Source organism: Choloepus didactylus, chromosome 2 (assembly GCF_015220235.1).
Source record: "Choloepus didactylus isolate mChoDid1 chromosome 2, mChoDid1.pri, whole genome shotgun sequence".
NCBI classification, from domain to species: Eukaryota; Metazoa; Chordata; class Mammalia; order Pilosa; family Megalonychidae; genus Choloepus; species Choloepus didactylus.
This window is the reverse complement of record NC_051308.1, coordinates 129,276,813-129,298,752: the sequence shown is the minus strand read 5'-3', so window position 1 is coordinate 129,298,752 and position 21,940 is coordinate 129,276,813. Positions and strand designations below refer to the sequence as shown.

Below are 21,940 nucleotides of genomic sequence, written 5' to 3'. Positions count from 1 at the left end.
CACATGGCTCCTTAAATGCACAGAGATCCCTCTGGCTGGTAGGAGGAACAAAGTCAGAGGGTCAATGCACTGTTGCTGGTGTGAAGATGGAGTATGAATTCTGAAATGAGAAAGAATGCAGGCGGCCCCTAGAAGCAGAGAGGCCCATGGCTGACAGTCAGCAAGGAAACTGGGACCTCAGTCCTGCAAACTGAGGAACTGAATTCTGCCAGTCTGAGTGAGCTTGGAACAAAAGCCTGAGCTCTAGATGAGAATGCAGCCACCCAGCACATTGATTTCTGCTTTGTCAGGCCCTGAGCAGAGAACCCAGCCACATCTTTCAAGACTTCAAACCAACATTACTGTGAAATACTCAATGTGTGTTGTTTTAAACCACTAACTCACTAACTCTGTGATAATTTGTTATGTTAAGTGGGATACTCCATACTGATTTCTATCTCTGCTCTCTTGATTTCTTATTATGATATGAATGTATGCAGGAATAAAAGAAATCAAAGAACCACATTTACAAATCTTGCACTCACTTTCATGTAATACTTCCCAAATCCTTTCAACTTGAATGACACCATGGAGGACATTTTACACACTCAACGAATGTCTCTTTAATATTACCAACCAAAATTCTGAAATAATGAAGAAGGCAAAATATATAATACCAGCTTAACATGATCTGAGAATTTATATCTATCTGTATTTCCTATGGCAGATTTATATTAGCCTTTGTACAATTGAGCTCATTAGGCAAAGTTTTTAGTAAGTGTCACTTACCCGCATAGATGAAAGAAATCAAGAAGAGCAGTAAAACAACCATCATCATTAAGTTCTTCCAGATAAACTTGGACGTATGCAATTTCCACAATTGTGATGACTAGAAATAAGGAAAAGATCCATTATTTAAAGTGCCAATATAGTGTAAATAGAAAACCTCTCTGTTTTCAAAATTTTAATTCTGCTCAATCCAATCATGGAGATCTCATTCCTGAGTGGGAGAGTTACCAATTCACTGCAGCCTGGGATCGCAGTCAAGGGAACTCAGGTTAAGCCAGTCTGAAGACTCTTGTGAATCAGCTCATCACTCACAGATCCAAGACAATGTGCAAACAAGCAGTAGCATCCACCAAGCCAGAGTGATATCTTTATGCAGCTATTGGGTCTAGTTATCTGTGAGAACAGAGCAGAAAGAAAACACAGGAAAACTGAGAAAATCATATGGGTTTCAGGTTTTGCTGGATGTCAGTTAATTTAGGCCAGTTGTCTAGAGCCCAGCTCAGTGTATACTCATGTTGGGAAATCCCCAAAAAAGAGGTTAATTGTTGGCTAAAATAAGTAGTAGGTGTAGGTCTTATCAAGTGTTGGCAAGAGGACAGAGGAAAATACATTCCTATAAATGGTGGGGAATGTGAGTTGGCTCAGCTTCCATGGCAATGAGGCAGGAGGTAACAAATAGAATATACACATAGTTTGGTACTGCAATTCCATTTCCAGTAATCTATCCTGGACAAACACCCAGTAAGCAATAATGGGTATATCTATAAGGATCCTCCCACCCCCTGCAGCATATTTGTAACAATAAACATTGGGACCAATTTCATGTCCAAGCATTGGGAAATGCTTACTTATATAATGGTCCATACATCCCATGAAATGATATGCAGTGTTTAGAGACACAGAACAGATAAAAATGCTGATGGTGATAGACTGACAGGAAGGAGCTAATGAGTACTGAGCATTTACCATGTGCCGGCATGGCATTCAACAATATACCCTGCACATCGTTCACCACTTAGGACAATCCATGTCAGAAGGACTCTGTTTGGACCATTTTATAATGAAAACTGAGCTGCTGAAAATTTAAAAATCTTGATCAAAATCAAATCATTGTTCAGTAAGGATTGCTACACATAGCAATCCTTCACCAAAGTCCATTCTTCTCTTCTCTATTTGAAGAGATTTCCAATGAGAGAATAGAAAGAAAGCAGCCTCTAATGTCCAGAAGTGATCTGACAGTCACAGGCAGACAACTGTCTTTTAATATTGGACATAAAGAATCTTAGAGAATACAAACCTCAGACAAGGTTTCTCTGAAATCATGATAAATGAGGAAAAAAAGAGGCAACTTTATAAATTTCTCTAGACTGTGATAAAAAAAAATGTGTTAAAAAATTACTGAACAGCCTTCTCTTGATCGGTAAAAGATCGCTACTTCATATCCCAGCCATAAAGTTGCCCCTGTTCTGAAAGCTTCTGATATGGAACAACTGTACTCACCCCCTTTCCTTAAACTCTCCCACAAATAACCCAGCCAAAGACCAAGTCCCATAATAGATTCTTCCTAACACCCTTCTACAGACACCATCTGGTGTGTTCTCCTTCCCTATATGGAGTAATAAAACCAATTTTGTTTAATGAGATGGGTGCGTTTGGTGATCTTTGACTGAAGTGCATTGAAATTAGCATTCCAGAAATGGGCAGCTACAAAAACTCAACCTTAGGAAAAAGGTTTGTGTTAGTGTCTTGGTGTACCTAGTCTCTGGAGGTTCAGAGATTATTCTTGCCCTTGCCAAAACAGATTCTTTTTGCTAAACTCCTTTAGTAATGTGAACTTTTGGGGTTTCAGCAGGGTTTTCCCAGTATGTTTTAAAGTAAGGAGATTGAGGTTAAGGTTTCGAGCCTAGTTCGTAGAGAACATGCAGCAAACATAGGTTTAAGGGGTCTGGATTAGTCAAAACCTGCTATGCCCAGATGGGATCAAACCACCAATTTTTTGGTTAATATATGACCAAACTCACCAGTTCCCTAACAGAGACAGCAGAAACTGAGCCCCATATGCCTACACTCTATCACCAAGCTGAACTATTCTTGGCAATTCTGGTTGTCCAACTGAGGCAATGAACCAGGACTCATGTCCAAAGATCTATAAGTAATGTAAGTTAACAGCCAAAGATTCAAGAAATTCAGTTGGCAACAAAGTTACACATTCATAGACTACTTTCATATACCTACTACCCAAGGAAAAGCTACATTTCTTTTAAGAGATTAGTTAAAATAAATGTATTGATTTTCCACCCACCTACCTTAAAGGTATGGTGTTCTAAAATGTGTTTTTGTATCTTGCAGAAAGTTTGTCCCCTCCAGGCCTCCGTAGGCCCTGTCCAGACTCTTTCTCCCCTTTGGTAACTGCCTTTCCCTCCTGCCTCTTCCACGTAACTGCAGGATGTCCTTCTCAACTTCTTCTTCCTGTTGAGGAAGAATACGTGATGCCCTAACAGCTCTCTTTTCTTTCTGGAAATCCTGATACTCATGTCTGCACCTATGGGTGGACACTCCAAACTTATCTTTCCTCTCCTCTATTTCCTAGAAATTTTTGTTTTATTTCTAGAGTATGTCCTTAATATTATCTTGCAATTCTGAGGATTTTTTTTAATTCCTGCGATTATATTTTCCAAATGCTGTGTTGTTAACTTGTGATCTGAATGAAGGAACATCCGGTGTGACAATGTCACTGATTAACTGAAAATGGGGCGGGACCCATTACATCACTTCCCCTTCCTGTGCTGACCACCATTACCCCTTGGAGGGGGTGGGAAGAGAAAGGAGCTGGGAGGGGACGGGGCGTGCATCAGAGGAAAAGTCAAGTCAGGTGGCCTCAGGAGAGGGGCATGTATTATGTGGGTGACCCAGCTCCAGAAACTTCTGTTGCTTAGGCACTTGCTGCTCATGTGCCATATAATTTCTCCTTCTCTACCATGGTTAACACATTTTGCCTTGTAAGCCCCACAAATTAGGATAATTCTCTTTCCCTGAAAATGTTTGACATTTCAGGCCAAGGCTTCCACAGTACACTGCATTCCTGGTTCCTCAGAGACCCTGCTGTTGGTAGACATGTCCACTCAGGTCTGTGGGTGTCAGCACTGCCTCTGCTGCCCGAGGCTCCCCTTCCCTGTCCCCTCCCACTTCCTGGTCATGAGGCCACCAATTGACAGGTTGGAACAGGGGCACCTCCTATACTTCCCAATGTTTTGTTATGAGGATCAGATATATCCATAAATTGTGGACAATAGTACCTGGCCAAAATCCCATGTTGCACTGTTTGCAAGGAGCAAGTAAAATAAAACACACCAAGTGCTTTGAAAATTTTGAAGCCCTGCCTTAGTGTTCTCCCTTCAGAAGCTCGCCAAATACTACCAGAAGTAGGAAGATGTGAGCTCCCTACCACTTCCACGGCAGTGGAGCTGAGCCAGTGTTCCAGCTGCTCACGCAGGCGGTCACTGAAGCAGACTTACTCCTCCAGGTGCTGGCACAGGTTCTGAATTTCACCAAGATGCTCTTCTAGTAGGCCAGCCCCTGCAGCCACCCCAACAGGACATGGAGAGAAGAGGGAGATTAAGAATCATGGTCACTAGCAGGGGTGGTTATGGAGCCGGACCAATGGTGCCTCAGCAATATCCCTAAACATCAGCATCCTTTTGCTACTTCATCCTCTCACATGAGCACCCAAAGAAAACAGGTAACTTTGCTTAAAGTATAAATGACCTTTCAAATACATGACACCCCAGTGCTAAGCAAACCCCATGGGCCTTCTCCCACGTGAGTCTCTGGCAAATGTAAGGAACTTACACATGGTTTAGAAAAATGGCTGAAATCTCCGGAGAGGCCTGACTAGTGTCTGGAAAGCCGTGGCCCCTCCTGGGTATGACTCTGAGGATTATAAGGACGAAGGGCCTAACATAAAAGCATATGAAGTTAAACTCACCCTATGGGGTTAATACTTCCCTCAAATCACTTTTTAAAAAATGTTTTTGGTATTGTGATTGTTCATATACCATACAATTATCCAAAGATCCAAAGTGTATAATCAGTTGCCCCCGGTACCATCATACAGCTGTGCATCCATCACCACAATTAATTTTTGTTCAATTTTTAGGATATTTTCATTACTCCAGAAAAGAAAGAAAGACAAAGAAGAAAAAAAAAAAAGGAAAGGAAACTCAGATCCTCCCATATCCCTAACCATTGTTGACTCGTAATATTCGTATAGTACATTTGTTACTGTTTATGAAAGAATGTTGAAAGGTTAACTATAGTATATAGTTTGCAATAAGTATATATTTTTTTCCCATATGCCCCTCTATTATTAACTTCTAGTTGTAGTGTCATACATTTGTTCTGGTTCATGAAAGAGATTTCTAATATTTGTACAGTTAATCAGACATTGCCCACCACAAGGTTTACTGTTTTATACATTCCCATCTTTTAACCTCCAGCTTTCCTTCTGGTGACATACATGACTCTGAGCTTCCCCTTTCCACCACATTCACGCACCATTCAGCACTGTTAGTTCTCACAATGTGCTACTGTCACCTCTGTCCATTTCCAAACATTTAAGTTCATCCTAGTTGAACATTCTGCTCATACTAAGCAACCGCTCTCCATTCTTTAGCCTCGTTCTGTATCTTGGTAACTTATATTTCATGTCTATGAGTTTACATATTATAATTCGTTCCTATCAGTGAAACCCTGCAATATTTGTCCTTGTGTGTCTGGCTTATTTCACTCAGTATATTGCCCTCAAGGTTTCATCATCAACCCATTTTTTTTTTTTCAAGATGGGTTTTGTTCTCACACCATACATTCCATCCTAAGTAAATAGTCGATGGTTCCCTGTAGAGTCTTATACTTATGTGTTCGCCACTCTCACCACTATCTATCTAAGGACAGCTACATTTCTTCCACAAAGCAGGAGGAAGAGTCAAAGAAGGTAGACAGCCAAAAGAAAAAGAAAAAAGAAAACAAACAAACAAAAAAACATGACAGCTAGGAAGCAGAAAAAGAAAGAAAACCTTAGATCAAAGTAGAATAGAGTCAGACAACACCACCAATCTCAAGTTTCTCACCCCTACCCTCTGCCCCCCCATCTGCATTTACCTTGGTACATTGCCTTTGTTACATTAAAGGAAGCATAATACAATGATTCTGTTAATTATAGTCTCTAGTTTACCTTAATTGTATTTTTCCCCCAATACCTCGCTATTTTTAATACCTTGCAAGGTTGACATTCATTTGTTCTACCTACGTCGTGAAAAAACTTGTTTGTACATTTTATCACAATTGTTGAACACTCTAGGTTTCACTGAGTTATACAGTCCCAGTCTTTATCTTTCGTCTTTTCTTCTTGTGTCCCACATGCTCCTAACCTTTCTGTTTCAAACATATTCATAGCTATCTTTGTTCAGTGTACTTGCATTGCTGTGCTGCCATCACCCAACATTATGTTCCAAACCTCTCACTCCTGTCTTTTCATATCAGTCTGTAGTGCTGCCTTTAGTATTTCTTGTAGGGCAGGTGTCTTGTTCACAAACTCTCTCATTGTCTGTATGTCAGAGAATATTTTGATCTCTCCCTCATATTTGAAGGACAGTTTTTCTGGATATAGGATTCTTGGTTGGCGGATTTTCTCTTTCACTATCTTAAATATATCACACCACTTCCTTCTTGCCTCCATGGTTTCTGCTGAGAGATCCGCACATAGTCTTATTCCTTTGTATGTGATGCATTGCTTTTCTCTTGCTGCTTTCAGGATTCTCTCTTTGTCTTTGACATTTGATAATCTGATTATTAAGTGTCTTGGCGTAGGCCTATTCAGATCTATTCTGTTTGGAGTATGCTGCACTTCGTGGATCTGTAATTTTATGTCTTTCATAAGAGATGGGAAATTTTCATTGATTATTTCCTTTATTATTGCTTCTGTCTCTTTTCCCTTCTCTTCTCCTTCTGGGACACCAGTGATATGTACAGTGTTGTATTTTGTTTTGTCCTTAAGTTCCTGGAGACATTGCTCATATTTTTCCATTCTTTTCTCTATCTGTTCTTTCGTGCATAGGCTTTCAGGTGCCTTGTTCTCCAGTTTCTGAGTGTTTTTTTCTGCTTCTTGAGATCTGCTGTTGTATGTTTCCATTGCATCATTTGTCTCTTGTGTTGTGCCTTTCATTTCCATAGATTCTGCCAGTTGTTTTTTGAACTTTTGAAGTCTGCCTTATGTATGCCAAGTGTTTTCTTTATAGCCTTTATCTCTTTTGCTGTATCTTCTCTAACCTTTTTGAAATGATTTAGCATTTGTTGTTTCTCAGTTGAAGTGTAAGTTTGTTACTTTGACTGGGCCATAACTTCATTTTTATTAGTGTAGGTTGTAGTTTTCTGTTGCCTAGGCATCTGACCCCCTTGGCCACCCCAATCAGGTTTTCCCAGACAAGAGCAGGCTCAAGTCCCAGAAGGAGGAAATATTCAGTATCCGGTTTCCCTGATGGTGTGTCTTAGAGGATTGACACACCCTGTGCTTTTCTGCCCAGCAGGTGGCGCCTGTCAGCCTGTCACTCCAGACTGGTGTAAGGAGGTATCGCTCGTGGTTGTTTACCCCCAGGCTCTGGGGTCTCGTTCTCAATGGAAAACAGGTAGCAGAGCTGGGCCCCACCTCTTTTCTCTTGTGAAGATATGCCCCCTAGAGAGAGGTCATTTGTATATAAATAGTTTCTTTGTTTCTCTGACTCTGCTAACTCCACCCTTGTCTGGGTCAGGGTGCTGCAAGTTTAAAATGGCTGAGGCTTTCTCTACTGCAGAGCACTGGGAGCCAAAAACAGTTGAGGCTTTCTCCACTGAGCCACCCAGGTTGGCAGAGAGAGAAAGGGACAGAAAGCCCCTTTTCAGGATCAATCTTCAGTCCCCAGATTCATCTGTCAGCCAGAGATAGCACCTGATCATTTGGGCTCCCCATCCTGAGACAGATACATCCCCTGACTCTCCAAGGTCAGTTGTCACCCAAAGCCTGTCTGCTTGTTGCGGATCCACAGTCTGTATTGAGCAGTTAACATTAAAACCCCAGTTGGAGCTGGGCTGAGGTATATTCACTTGTTAAGAGAGTGCTGCTCTCTAGCACCGCCAGGCTTCCATGAGGGAGGGGCTCTCAGCTCAGGTCCACGGTTTTTACTTACAGATTTTATGCTGCGATCTCGGACATTCCTCCTAATCCAGGTTGATGTATGATGAGTGGACGGTCACGTTTTTCTCCCTGCAGTTATTCCAGGTTATTTACTAGTTGTTCCTGTTGCTTATTAGTTGTTCCAGGGGGACTAACTAGCTTCCACTCCTCTCTATGCTACCATCTTAGCTCCTCCCCCACCTCAAATCACTTTTAATATGGAGGGAAGATAGGAGAGGCTGGAAGGATCTAGGGATCTGAGGGTAGACTAGAGGAGGAAGGAGCATCAGCAAGGATAGAAAAATGATGTTGAAACGAGAAGTAGAAGGGATGCTAATGAGTAGGCTACATGAGCTGCATAATTTTGCTTCAGTCTCAGTCATTCTCTGAAAATTACAATTGTCTTGCTGTTTGAACTAAGCTGCATTCTTGAATTCATCTATATGGCTGCATCCTGTCACTTAGTGTGATGTGTATTGGCACTGACTGTGAGAGTGAGGGTTATGAGGGAAACCTTGAGTTGGGTTTTGTGTGCCAGATATATGTGTGGGATGGGAGGCTGTGTAGAAATAGCCTCCCTGTCTGTAACAACTCCTGACCAAAGAAGAATGGCCCTGTGAATGTTTGTACCTGGCATTCTGGAAGGGTCTAAGTTGGGGCTGGGTTCAGGTAGGGTCTAAGGTGGAGCAGGGAGGGAAGAGGACATGGATGGCAGAGCACATGAGGTGGGTCCTGATGTTCCCACGGACCTGCAGAGCACTGAGGCCCTCTGTGGGGAGGATGAGCTGATGCACGCAGAGAGGACAAGCACTGATGGGGAGTCTTGTCTCTGGCTGGCCCATGTGCTGAGGCTCTTTCATTTTATATGCATACAATGAGCTGGGGACTGGAACAGGAATGAAAAAAACTCTGCCCTGGCGCAAAATAGGTAGACTCTGAATTCAATTTCATTTCATGGGCTGAAACTTCCAGGTTTGTGCCTTACCTGTTGGTTTGGAGTTAAGTCGGGACACAGAGGAGACTGAGAATAGGTTCCCAGGTACATTCCCTTTCTGAGGCCTCCTCATGGCCCACTGGCCACTGCTGCCCAGGGACCCAGGCTCCAGGATTCTGCCCATTCTGTGGAGCCCCTCAGAGGAGAGTGGGACCGGGCAGGGTTGATGCAGTGGGAAGAGCTGGCTTCCAAAGGGTTGGTAGGCAATGAAGCTGGGGCAGAAGGAGGGACAGTGCTGACACCTGGATAGAAAGAAACATGCGTGGGAACCAGAAAGGGTGGTCAGAAGTGAAGGGCCACAAGGATGTGTGTGATTGCTAAGAAGGGAGATTAAAGGGAGATGTGGAACGTCAGAAATCCCAGTCCACTGTGGAGCACCAATTAGAGGAAGACTCATAACTAAGGGCTCTGCCTTTTACCCCATGTATCTCTTACCATGAGGAAGAGGATGGGTAAAGTATCTGAATGTCACCAGGATGCAAGAAGGAGAAGTCCAGTGGCCCCACTGTAATCCCTCATGACAGAGTTCAGGAAATTTCGAGAAGTACACTACCCACTCCCACAGACAGGGGTCAGGAGAGTAACAGCACATAGCATTAAACATACCTGTGACTAGCAATGTCTATTTGCCTATGAATACCTGCTTCCCTGGAAGCTAACTATCCAATCTTTCCATGTGTTCTTTGTGGTTGTCGGAGGAGGGAAGGGGGCATGAAATCTAGCTGGATATGTCTTGGAGTAGGTTTATTTGGTGTTCATTGAGCATGTTTGATTTGCATATTTATGTTGTTTAGAAGGGTTGGGGAAGTTTCCTCAGTATCTTTGAATACTTTTCTTAGCCCTTTATTCATCTCTTCCCCTTCTGGGACAGCAATAATTCTTATATTTGTACACTTCATATTGTCTGTCATTTCCCTGAGATCCATCTCAAATCTTTTTATTTTTTTTTTCACCATTCATTCTTTCGTGCTTTCACTTTCTGTTACCATATCTTGCATTTCACTAATTCAGTCCTCTACCTCTTCAAATCTAGTGTTATGTGTCTCAAGAATATTTTTAATTTGTTCAACAGTGTCTTTTATTTCCATAAGATCTCCTATTTTTTTTTTATTTACTCTTGCAAATTCTTCTTTATGCCCTTCTAGGGTCTTCTTCATGTCCTTTATATCCTGAGCCATAATGTTAATGTTTGTGAGTACTTCCTTGATTAATTGCTCCAGATTCTGTGTCTCTTCTGGGTTTTTTATTTGGATGTTATCCTCATCTTCTAGTTTCTCCATATGTTTTGTAATTTTCTGTTGTTTTTGACCTCTTGACATTTGCTTATCTTGATAGGGTTCTTTTAAAGAATGCAGGATTATTTAAGCATTTATCTATAATTTGACAGAGCTACAGTTTAGTGGAGTGCACTTTCTTGACCTACCGTCAGATGGCGATCCTGCACCACTTTTACCTTAAGTCACTTCTCTTCAACTTCATTTATATACTTAGTGGGAGTCCAAATCATATAGGGGTCCAATCATGTACAAATTTTCTGTGTGCACTGGGTACTGTCAGTCCTATGGCTGGGGGGGGGGGGGGAGGCATGCCCTGTGCAGTTTGGCAGAGAATCTGCTCCAGGCCCAGTGGTCCTAGCCATTCCCGGGTCTGTGGGTGGATTACTCTGGGGCTACAGAGCTCTTGTCTCACCTTCCAGGTCAGATGGTCCACTGTCCCTCTCTGCCATATGCTCACAAGTCCCTGGGATTGGGGGAGGGCTCTTGGTTCTTCCATGTGGCACTCCTGTCTGTATGCTGTGCGCACCTCAGGACTCTGTGGAGGAAGAGTGTACACCAACCCAAGCCTGCCAAATCCCAAGTTCCCTTAAGGAAACTCCTGACTGCTGGGCTGTAAAAAGTTATCTCCCAGCCAGCTACAAAGTTCTGGCCCTGGGGCTGCAAAAGGCCATCGCAGAAGCAACTGTAAAGATGGCTGCACCAGGTATAGAACACCACTGCTTCCATGATCATCTGCCTGCTCGAACCACCAGTCCCTGGCAAGGAAGCTCTTGGCTGCGTGCATGTGAAGGGTTATCCCCTGTGCCTAGTACTTTGGAGGGTGCCCAGGGTGTTGAAGGCTGCTTCCCTCCATGCTGTCAGCCAGCTTAGCAGCATTCAGAGCCAGACACTCACCCGTCTTGAATGCAGCCTCTCAGCCTCTCCAAGAAGGCATTCACCATGTGTATAGAAGCCCCCGTTCAGGTGGTAGCACCCTGGAACTGCTGTCCTTGAGCACATTCTGTCCTTTATATAGTGTTTTTCATGGAGGAGAATCCTGCTCTGCCCCTTCTAATCTGCCATCTTGGAAGATCTTTCTCAGATTGTCAAATGCTGAAGAGAAGGAGAAATTTCTGAAAGCAACAAAAGAGAAGCAATTTACCATATAGAAAGGAAACAATTTAAGATTGAGGACTGACTATTCATTGGGCACCATGGAGGCAAAAAAAAACAATAGTATGATATGTTTAAAATTCTGAAAGAGAAAAATTGCCAGCTAAGAATTCTTCACCTAGCAAAGCCTTCCTTCGAAATTGAAGGAGAGCTTAAAATTTTCACAGAGAAACAAATGCTGAGAGACTTTGTTAACAAGAGACCTGTCCTACAAGAACTACTAAGGGGAGCTGTACCAACTGAGAAAAAAAGAAAGGAGAGAGATATCTGGAGAAGGGTACAGAACTGAAGAGTCTTAGGAAGGGTACCTTAAAGGAAATAAAGAGAGTAAAAATAGATCTGACAAATAAAAACCAAAGGATAAGATGGCTGATTCAAGAACAGCCTTCACAGTAATAACTTTGAATGTGAATGGATTAAACTCTCCAATTAAAATATACAGATTGGCAGAATGGATTAAAAAATATGAGCCATCAATATGTTGTTTACAAGATACTCATCTTAGACCTAGTGACACAAAGAAATTGAAAGTGAAAGGATGGAAAAAAATATTCCATGCAAGCTACAGCGAAAAGAAAGCAGAGGTAGCAATATTAATTTCAAATAAAATAGACTTTAAATCCAAGGTTGTTATAAGAGACAAAAAAGGACACTATATACAAATAAAAGGGACAATTCACCAAGAGGAAATAGCAATCATAAACATTTATGCACCTCATCAAGGCTCTCTAAAGTATATGAGACATATTGGCTAAACTAAAGGAAGCAATAGATGTTTCCACAATAATTGTGGGAGACTTCAATACAACACTCTCTTCTATGGATAGATCATCTAAACAGAAAACCAGTAAGGAAATTGAGAACTTAAAGAATGTGATAAACAAATTGGATTTAACAGATATATATAGAACATTACATCCCAAATTACCAGGATACACATTCTTCTCTAGTGCTCATGGAACTTTTTCTAGGATAGATTATATGCTGGGGCATAAAACAAGCCTGAACAAATTTAAAAAGATTAAAATATTTAAAACACATTTTCTGACCACAATGGAATACAACTAGAAGTTAATAACTATGAAAGAACCAGAACACTCACAAATAACTAGAGGTTAAACAACACACTCTTAAACAATCAGTGGGTCAAAGAAGAAATTGCAAGAGAAATTGCTAAATATCTAGAGACAAATGAAAATGAGAACACAACATACCAAAATTTATGGGATGCAGCAAAGGTAGTATTGAGAGGGAAGTTTGTAGCTCTGAATACATACATTAAAAAGGAAGAAAGAGCTAAAATCAAAGAACTAATGGAAAAACTGAACAACCTAGAAAATGATCATCAAACTAATCCTAAAGCAAATAGAAAAAAAGAAATAACAAGGATTAAGGCAGAAATAAATGATATGAAAAACAAAAAACAATGGAGATAATAAATAAAACCAAAAGTTGGTTCTTTGATCAACAAGAGCAACAGCCCTTGGTTATATTGACAAAGTCAAAAAGAAAGAAGACCCAAATAAACAAAATAACAAATAAGAGGTGGGATATTACTGTGGACCCTGAAGAAATAAAAAAATACGATGGGGATACTATGAACAACTCTATGCCAATAAACTAGATAATTTAGAGGAAATGGATAATTTCTTGGAAACACATGAACAACTTAGACTGAATAAAGAAGAAATAGAAGAACTCAATAAACCAATCACAAGTAAAGAGATCCAATCAGCTATCAAAAAGCTTCCTACAAATAAAATCCCAGGGCCAGATGGCTTCACAGGGTAATTCTACCAAACTTTCCAAAAAGAATTTACACCATTCCTACTTAAACTCTTTCAAAAAATTGAAGAAAATGGAATACTACATAACTCATTTTATGAAGCCAACATTGCTCTAATACCAAAACCAGATAAAGATGCTGAAAGAAGGGAAAACTACAGGCCAATTTCTATAATGAACACAGATGCAAAAATTCTCAACAAAATACTTGCAAACTAAATTCAAAAACACATTTAAAAAATTATACACCCGGACCAAATGGGGTTCATACCAGATATGCAAGGGTAATTCAACATAAGAAAATCAATCATTGTAATAAAACAACGAATCAGAAGGGAAAAATCAAATGATCATCTCAACAGAGGCTGAAAAAGCATTTGACAAAATCCAACATCCTTTTAAGATAAAAGTACTTCAAAAGTTAGAAAAAGAAGGAAATTCCCTCAGTATGATAAAGGGTATATATGGAAAACACACAGCCAGTATAATGCTCACTGATAAGAGACTAAAAGCTTTCCTTCTAAGATCAGGAATGAGACAAGGATGCCCATTGTCACCACAATTATTCAGTATTGTGCTAGAAGTTCTAGCCAGAGCAATTTGGCAAAAAAAAGAAATAAACAGCATCCAAATTGGAAAGGAAGAAGCAAAACTCTCATTATTTGCAGATGATATGATCTTATATTTGGAAAACCCTGAGAAATCAGTGACATACCTACCTGAGCTAATAAACAAATTGAGCAAAGTGGTGGGGTATAAGATTAATTCACATAAGTCTGTAACTTTCTATACAGTAGAGATGACATAACCAAGAAGACACTTGAGAAAAAGATTCCATTCTCAATAGAAACTAAAAAAATTAAGTACTTAGGAATAAACTTAACCAAGGATGTAAAAGACCTTTACACAGAAAATTACATAATTCTACTAAAGAAAATAGAAGATGACCTAAAGAGATGGAGAGATATTCCGTGTTCATGGACAGAAAGGCTAAATGTAGTTAAGATGTCAATTCTACCCAAACTTATCTACAGATTTAATGCAATTCCCATCAAAATTCCAACAATCTGCTTTGCAGATTTAGAAAAGTTAGTCATCAAATATATTTGTAAAGGAAAGATGCCTTGAATTGCTAAAAATATTCTAAAAAAGAAAAATAAAGTGGGAGGACTTGCATTGCCTGACTTTGAAGCCTACTATAAAGCCACAGTAGTCAAAACAACATGGTATTATTACAAAGATAGACATATTGATCAATGGAATAAAACTGAGAATTTGGAAATAGACCCCAGGATCTATGGTTGATTGATTTTTGATAAGGCTCCAAAATCCACTGAATTGGGTCATAACAGCCTCTTCAACAAATGGGGCTGGGAGAATCAGATATCTATATTGAAAAGAATGAAAGAGGACACCTACCTCACACCTTATACTAAAATTAATTCAGCATGGTCAAAGATCTCAATATAAGAGATGGTACTGTAAAGCTCCTAGAAGATCATATAGGGAAATATCTTCAAGACCTAGTATTAGGAGGTCTCTTCTTAGACCTTACACCCAAAGCACAAGTATCAAAAGAAAAAAATAGATAAATGGGAACTCCTCAGAATTAGAAGCTTCTGTACCTCAAAGAAATTTGTCAAAAAGGTAAAGAGACAGCCAACTCAATGGGAGAAAATATTTGGAAACCATCTATCTGATAAGAGGCTGATATCTTGTATATATAAAGAAATCTTACAACTCAACAACAGTACAAAAAGCCCAATTATAAAATGGGAAAAGATATGAAAAGACATTTCTCTGAAGAGGAAATACAAATGGCTAAAAAACACATGCAAAAATGTTCATCTTCGCTATTAGAGAGATGCAAATCAAGACTACAATGAGATATCATCTCACACCAATTAGAATGGCTGCCATTAAACAAACAGGAAACTACAAATGCTGGAGAGGATGTGGAGAAATTGGAACTCTTATTCATTGCTGGTGGGACTGTGTAATGGTTCGGCCACTCTGGAGGACACTCAGGCGGTATCGAGTTACCCTACGATCTGGCAATTTCACTTCTCGGTATTTACCCAGAGGACCTGAAAGCACTGACATGAACAGATATTTGCACACCAATGTTCAGGCAGCATTATTCACAATTGCCAAAAGATGGAAACAACCCAAATGTTCTTCAACAGGTGAGTGGATAAACAGAATGTGGTATATACACATGATGGAATACTATACAGCAGTGAGAAGGAATGAGGTCATGAAGCAGATGACAACATGTATGAACCTTGAAGACATAATGTTCAGTGAAATAAGTCGGACACAAAAGGAGACACTTTGCATGTTACCACTAACGTGAACTCTTACTGTGGAATATAGGGGACCTAGAGATAGATAGCAGTTAGTGAAGGGAGAATAATAATATCATAAGAACAGATAACATATTGAGGATAATCTTAATGATATGGGAATGTTCAAGAATGACTATGGTTTGTTAATTTTTTGGTGGTATGGTAGGACCATGTTGGAAGCTATGAAGTTATATCAGGATATTTGTTTTTCCTATTTCTTTGTTTTATTTTATCTGGAACTGTTTTTTTGTTTGTTTGTTTTGTTTTTTTGACAAGTAAATTTAATTAAAAAAAAGAGAAGGAAATCTAGCTGGACATGGTGGCCCCTGCTTCCTCCAGACTGCAGAACTCTTTGCTGAGGTTGTGAGAGGTTCTGTTTAAGGTAAGTGGTGTCTTGGATCTCACCCAACATGCTTCAAGGAACTGAAAAATGTCATCAGTTTATTTGATGACATCATCCTTGAACACATATGACAACATGGATGAAGTTGAAGACATACTGCTGAGTGAAATAAGCCAGGCACAAAAAGAGAGATAATGGATGTTACCACTAATATGAACTCTGTGAAAAATGTTAAATAAATGTTTTATATGGTAGAATGTAGGGGACTTAGAGATAGATAGCAACTAATGAAAGGGGAACGATAATCTAATAGGAACAGATAAGCTACTGAGGGAAATCTAAATGATATGGGAATGCTCAGGAATGACTATGATTTCTTAATTTTCTTGGGGAATGGTAGGAACATGTTGGAAGCAATGTAGTTATTTTAGGTTATTTGTTTTTCTTATTCCTTTGTTTTGTTTTGTTTGAAATGGTTTTTCTTTTTAATTTTTTGATAAAAAAAATTTTTTTTAAAGACCGTTGAGACTCCTCCCAGATGGCATCTAGAGCTGAACTGAGGTCCCCACAGAAAGGTGGCCCCAGTGGGGTGGTTCATTGTGTTGTCTCAATGTTTTCTTTTATACATTTTTTGAGGATAATATTGAACTGTTAAACATTCATTAGAGGGAGTCAGAATGAGGAGAGGTTTTTGATACATCTGTTTTATTTTAAATATAAAAGCCAATAAAGAGTTGCCCATTTTGGAAAACAAGAGGGAAAAAAAAATCCTTCTTGGGTAGACTAGGCATAATAGAAAACACATGGAACTGGGAGCAGAAGACCTGGAATAAAGCCCATTTCTCCCACTCTACCTCTAGCACAGGAGTTTCACGAGGATCTAGTTAAACCAGAATTTTGCTAGGTAGCCCCTAAATTGCTGTATCTCTGTAAAGATAATAAGCAGAACAGTAAGCCTCTTAGGCCTCAGTGCTTGCAGGAAGAATCCAGGACAAATTCTTCTACTAAAAAATGGTCTGGGTCTAGCCTGGTTCCAGAAATCCTGGGGGCAGAGTAGACAGAGTATCCATTTTCAGTGTTGACAAAAGAAAAATCTGGTTCAAATGAGATTTGGGGCATCGGGGATACAAATTCTAGCTGTGGTCTCAGGTCACTGTACACCCTTTGCATGGTGTGATAGTTAATTTTACGTGACTACTTGGCTAGTTATGGTGTCCACTTTGTTCAAATACCAGCTTTCCATATGGAATTCAGACTTGCCAGCCACCACAACTGCATGAGCCAATTCCTTATTACAAATCTCATACACATGCACACACACACACACACACACAATTTCTACAGAACACTGACTGATGAGAGTCTTGTCATCAATCTCTGGCACTCCCAAGCTTCTTTACAGGCTTGGAATGTGGTTGTTTCAAACTCCTTTCTAGTTTTTTTTATTTACTTATTTTTAAAGAGATGTACTAGAGAGCAAATTCATCTTGTGAGCTTGTTCTTGTTTTTCTAAGCTGTAAGTAATCATGCAAGAAAAAATATTTTTATGATAAGGAGTCTAGCCTATAATTGCACCAAATCCTTTCTAAAAGATGACCATAGAGTCCAGGAAGTATGTGACTACATAAGATCTATTATCTTCAGGAGTCTGAGGACAGAATTCACAATCAGATCTCACTCATTCTGGGCATCTGGTTCTACTTGCCCATTTGCCACCTATCTGAGTTCAGGGAAGAAACTTGTGTGATAGGATAAGGGACTCTGTCACCTTCTCTTCTGAATCCCTCTACCGCAATCATTTTTGGCCTAACCTGATGATATCAAGATCTGAACTTGATTAAGAGCCTTTCACAGCAGAGGACAGAAGAGTCGTACAAAAGATCCCACAGAATGTGGCCATCTTTTTCATGGCCTCTTCATCCTGCATTGGCAAGGCATCAAATCTCTCTTGTGTGCCCCATCAGTAAGCATTTCACCCAAGTTTAAGGGATTCAGCATACTTGGTTGTTCTCAACACAGTCAACAGTGCATGAGCACGAGGTCCAAAGCCTGATGAATGAACAGATCTGAGCATCGATTGAACACACAAACTAGAAAAATACTAGTAAATACATTTCAAAAAAACACAAAGAGAGCTTTCCCTCAATCACTCTTCGATTTATAACATGTAACCTAATGTTTTGTTTTGTTTTTAATCAGCTGTCAAGCCAAAGCCATGCAGAGCAACACGGTATGGGGCAGCCAGTCACAAACACACAAAGGCAGCAGGAGGTGCTCACTTCCTCCCACCTGCTTCTGCAGCATCTGCAGCTCCTGTTGAGCCTCTGCCAAGGAAAACACTGGATGGCAAAGCAGCCAAAGAGGGGAGGGCCAGGGGGACTGAAAGGCAGGAAGCTGGGTGGAGCTGAGGGCATTGGAGCCTGGGAGAGGCTGCCCAGCTTGGGTATGGGGTTAAAGTGAAAGCCTAGAAAGAGAACATTGTGGAGAAAGAGGACACACCATTAGAGAGAAAGTGAGAGCAGGAAGAACAGGTAGTAGATTGAGGGGGTGAAACGATTCCCTTACCAGACATCTCCTCAGTGCGTGGTTGCTCCTCAATGCCATGCTGCTGAGAGGCCACGGGGATCACTGCCATGGCCAAGGGCCATCACCGCTGCCCCGAGAGGCTGGCCTGGCTGACCACTCCTCCTTCTCCCCACCAGGGCCATCCTGCACACGTATCCTCGTTCATCTGCGAGTGATTGTCTACAGAAGGCAAAGTGGCATTTCAGCAACGCTGGAGCCACTGTGGCCCCACTGCAGCAACCCCAGGCACACACAGACTAGAATGGCTGTGCCTGATGCTCTCCAGGGCCCTGGAATGCTGTCCCCAGCACTTTGATCCTGGGACAAGAGTCTTCCTACGCCCAGCACTCCTCTTCTGAAAGCATCAGGGCCTGCAATGAGGAAGGCAGGACGGGACTAGGCCTGTGGGAAAATTTGCTTTAGTAGCACATGCAGTTCAGGGCTGTGATGGAGACATACTTCAGAATCCCAAATCAATGTGTTCACTCAGCAAATGAGGAATAAAGGCCTTGGTGGAATAGCTTAGATACAATGGTTTGCAACTGGTCTGGGCATTAGTATCACTTAAGAAAAATTCCTTAAAAATGCAGATTTTCAGGCCCTAATCCAACCCTACTGAATCATAAACACTGGGAATAAGGCTTGGAAATTTGCATTTTAAAAAATCTTCAGTGATGATCACTCTACAGTCCATCTACTGATAGGTCTTCAGGAAGCCTGGGAATTTCAGATGTTTGAATCTATGTACTTCATTCCTAAAAACAGTTGCAGGGCAGGTAGTGAGAGGAGGGAACAGAAACCAAGACTGATCTATGGAAAATGTCCCACATGTCAAGCAGTACTGCAGAGACATCCAAATTGCCAAGGGACACAGCTCAAACATTCTACAGGAAGCATTCTGATTTTAAAATCCTTGACCTTCTGCTCTTTCTGTTTGACTGAAAGCAAATAGCTGTGTAAAGCTCTAGGCAAAGAACATTCCCATAATTTCCTAGTCCAACTGCTGCCCCTCTGGCCTAGAAACTCTGAGCCCTGGCCCACGATGAGTTGGGACACTTCCTCTCCCTTGTGGTTTTGGTTAACTTGTCCTCAGGAGAGAAGGAGGTTCAGAAGGAAAGTACTTTGCTTTCTGGGAGCACCACACCACAACCCACCTTGAAGGCAGCCAGCCAGCTGTGGCAGGAGGGAGGAGGGGAGGGCAAGGCTTGCCCTTTCCCTGCCATCCATCCCCGGTGCAGAGCTGTGAGTGAACAGTGCATCCCCTGAGGCATGTAAATGAAATGGACCCTCCAACTGGCCCCAGGATATGCAGCATGTACATGTCAAGGGCTGTCAATCCATTCATAAATTCATGAATGATAATGCAATGTGAATAGAATTTTGTCTCATGGGAAAGATTCATATTTTATCCTGGGGATAAGTGGCAGTAAGAAAGACTGAGGGAAAAACTGGATCAGGAAGGCTGAGCCACAAAGGGCTCAGAAGGGGTGAGCACCATCCTTCTTTAATTCCTGCAGCTCTAGTCAGAGCCTGCACCTCTGAATCAGACAGGCTTGGGGAAATTTTACCCATCGCTCACTAGTTGTGTTATCCTGAGTTATAAAATTTGTTGAGCTTCATCATCCACAGCTGGCATGAGTATGGCCAGCTCTTTTGGAGGATCATAGTGCAGATTACATGGAACAGCATGCAGGACTTGGTAATGTATAGAAGATCAGTATATGGGAATGTCGTTTTGTTCAGTGTCCTCTGTAATCTTGGGAGAAACACTTTGCCTCTTTGCTCCCCAGAGTGAAATGAGAAAAAGGAATGAAAATGGTTATTTAAAAAGGAATGTCCAAGAGAGATTTCAAATGGAGTCAAGAGGTCATTCTGGTGGACATTCTTATGCACTATATAGATAACCCATTTTAGGTTTTAATGTATTGGAATAGCTAGAAGTAAATACCTGAATCTATCAAATGCCAACCCAGTAGCCTTGACTTTTGAAGATGATTGTATAACAATGTAGCTTACAAGGGATGACAGTGAGATTGTGAAAACATTGTGGATCGCACTTCCTTTATCCAGTATATGAATGGATGAGTAGAAAAATGGGGACAAAAACTAAATAAAAAATAGGGATTCTTATTCTGATTCTTTCTGGTTTAAATGTTCAAAAATAAATTGGGATGATGAATGCATAGCTATATGATGGTACTATGAACAGCTGATTGGTATGTGAATATATCTCAATAAAACAAAATTTAATTTAAAAAAACGAATAGTAAGGCACTGGTTAAAATTGGTATGCAGATCAGAGCCTGTCATGATTAATTATATTGTAAAATATTTTTTTAAATAAGATACTTCTAGAGAATTAGGATTGGCTTTTGATTTTGTCTAGGATCTGATGCATCTAGTACAAATGTATGTCCTTGAAGGAAAGTCAGTCAGCTGAGGGAAGGGAGATGGAGCCACTACCCCCTTTGGCTGTTGCATACTTGCACACCTGGATGGGCCTGGGAGGCCTCCTCAATAGGATTCTGGGGAGTTGGGAGGCTGACGGGGCTGCTGCTGGATTTGGCCTTAACCCCTGAGACGCACTGGTTGTTTTGGTTTAGAAGACAACATAGAAGAAAGATTCCAATGATGCATGGAATCTATAAAACACATGAATGAGAGAAAAGGTTTGGTGTTTCAGAGAGAACTGCAATCCTGGCCTTATAATTAACCAGGGCACCAGGGCTAGGGCCTTGCTTTCAGGGAAGCATCTAGCATGAGCAGTGTTCATTTCCTTGTTCGTAGATAGCTCCTTAGGGAGACAAAGCACCTTAGGGATGAGAGTGGGGCTCAGAGCCCTGAAATATCAGGCAAGATAGGCAGCATCTGTGGACATCCACAGGTGTTCAGGGGACACTGCCCAGGAACTGTATTTAGCAGGATCACCAGAGAGAAATAAGAAGTCTGATCTTAAAGGAGGAGGTCTACCAGATGGACTCTGTGCACAGGAGGTCATGGTGAAGAAAAGTTTGCCATGATCTCCTCACTCTCCTCACCATGGCTCACCTTGGGTCCTTCAGCATGAACGTGCAGATGGAGTCCAGGATGCCAGGGGTGACTCATAGAGTCAGGAACAAAGCAATGACACCTGACCCACAGAGGCCTGTGCTTGGCACTTGGTCCCAGAGCCATGTTCAGCCCTCTACCCACCAAGGTCAATTTATAAGGACTGGTTACAGAGGTCTCTTCTTAACCTAGACAAAGGTAGTGCCACTCGGAAAGTGGAAGCTACCTGAGTGACTGGGTGAAGCGTTCTTCTGTTCTTGGTGGGTGAACTCGCTGGCTATGTCCATGTCAGAGCAGGCTTCTAGCTCATCAGACAGGAAGGAGGTGCTGCTGGGAGAGCGGTGGGAGTCAGACAAGCTTGGCCTATAGGACTCCAATCACTTGCTCCTTGTCCTGCAGGTCTCTGCTGAGCCTGGTGGGGTGAGGAAGGACAACAGATGAAACCAAGGTCACCCA

General features: G+C 41.2%; 1 pseudogene; it reads right to left on the bottom strand.

Annotated features, from left to right (window-relative positions):
* Positions 1-4,265: 4,265 nt before the first annotated feature.
* On the bottom strand, positions 4,266-21,771 carry LOC119521077 (annotated as a pseudogene).
* Between the last annotated feature and the right edge of the window lie 169 nt (positions 21,772-21,940).